The following is a 2,160-nucleotide window of genomic DNA, read 5'->3' as shown; positions in this document are numbered from 1 at the left end:
GCCTAAAATAATACTGCATACTATGAAGTACTTGAAGGATTAATTAATCCTAAATGTGCTGAAATATTCATATCAAAGATATTACAGAAAGCCATCTAACTGTTCATTTTTGCAAATGTAAAAAAAACCGCATTTCACAGGACAACAAAACAGTAAGAAAAGCTCAAGATAGCACAAGATAAATCCAGGAGTTTCAAAACACTCATTCACCCAACCTCACCAAATCAAACAAATAATCCCTACATGTTTTGGGAAAGCCAAAAGTGTAAAAGTTTTATTTTGATCCAAAGACACCTACACTTTTGAAACCAACCACTCTTTTTTTGTTGTTGCAAAGAAATTTGAGTTGTCAAATTTAGTTACCATGTTTGTCCTTATTTTCAGAAAACCAGGAAAGAAATGAAATGCCAAGTAATTAAAAGAGTATGAGTATTGAACTATAACCATTTTGCACAACAAAAATTACAGCTGGACATACAATTACAATGGTAAAAAACCACAAGTTTTAGCAATTAGTTATCATGCTACTGCATTTCGAATCCCAAATGAAATCAAATTGTTCTTGGCAATTTGAAACAGGGACTAAATAGGACATAGTCTGCTCTTCTCCCAAGTCATTCCTGTACCAATACATGTCTCTTTTAAGGCTTCAAAAAAAGTCTCTTTTTATGTCCTCAGTGAGGAACAGCCTTGAGGGAAGCATCCAAGTCTCCTGTTGTGAAAAACTGTTCTGTCATATTTGTGCAGTTTTTCCAGTTATTCTGAGGTGCTACACAGACCAGACTTGAGTGCACTAACATTTGATTAAGAGACAGGAGTAGGAAATGCTTGCTGCATGAATCCAAGAACTGGATCTTTGTTACTACTGCAGATGTCCCTTGTCTTTTATGCCAACAGAGCCACTATGGTGATTTTTTCCCCTCTCCTTCACCACAGTGACAAACACCAGCACAACAAACATTTGGAAATTTTTCATGTGAAAAACATAAACAGAAGAGTGCTAACCTAACCAGCTGTGCTATGGTGTGAGGAAAAAACCAGCCAGGCAGACCAACCTGCTTATGAAAGAATGATATACCATGTGCACCATGGTAACATGACAAATATCTGTAATGAATTTCATACTATGTAAGTGAAAAAAAACAGGGATTTCCATACTGAATATGCTGTACCATGCTGCATGTCTTTGCTCTCTGCATTTCAGAATGACACCATTGGTTTGTCTTTCACTATGAGTTAATTACAGTGTCACTTTAATGCTGCCAGGAATGAGGAACTATTAGTACTGCTCTTAAAGAGGGAAAAAACTTTATTGCAAAGAGTTAGGAATGCTCTTAAAATAATAAAGGGCAGTCAAGCAACCACTTTTGCTCTGCCAAGAGCTTTTAAGATGTAACCCAGAGGTTACATTAGAAGCTTCATTACAAAAACATTTTTCCCATTGCCACTTGAAAAAATTTTGCCGAATTTAATGACTAAAATGTGGGTAATAAAGCTGCAACAATAATTGCATGCTTAAGAATGAAGAGAAAAAATAGTTCTGCTTTCACTGAAGAGATGACTTTTAGGACTGACACTATTTTGGATCCTAAAAGCACAAGGATCAATGTCACTGAAGAAGACAGATTTTTATGACCCCAAGACTGTGGATACAAGGGTTCCTCTGAGAATTCAAATTTCAAAGAGCAACATACCAGTATCAGGATATGTGTTTCTGTATAGAACATATATAGTGTTTAAAAGAAACAACATTCCACAAGATAGGCTCTGAAGATTCCTTAATAAAAAGTGACGAATTTTTCTGTCATTTCTATCCATTACTAGTGGCTGAAGCAGCTGGAAATGGTGCTGTGCTTCTAAACCATGTAGACAGAAAGTAGTAGTCAACATGGTATCTGTGGCAAGCTAGATTTTAAAAAAAAATTATATTTAGACAATACTTCAGGTTACATCAGTCTGCCTCCTTCTTCCTGGATTGAGGTCAAAAATACTAGAGGCTTGTTTGTTTTCCATGGCTGCATACTTCAAGGATCTACATGGTGTAAAAGACATTAAATATTCTCCAACTTTTCCAACACCCTCAGAATCACTGATGTGAAGCAGAATGGAAATGGTCAGAGGTCACCAGTACAAAGATGGCAACTAGAAGATCAATTCCAT

Source organism: Zonotrichia leucophrys, chromosome 1, assembly GCF_028769735.1.
Source record: "Zonotrichia leucophrys gambelii isolate GWCS_2022_RI chromosome 1, RI_Zleu_2.0, whole genome shotgun sequence".
Classification (NCBI taxonomy): domain Eukaryota; kingdom Metazoa; phylum Chordata; class Aves; order Passeriformes; family Passerellidae; genus Zonotrichia; species Zonotrichia leucophrys.
This window is presented reverse-complemented; position numbering follows the sequence as displayed.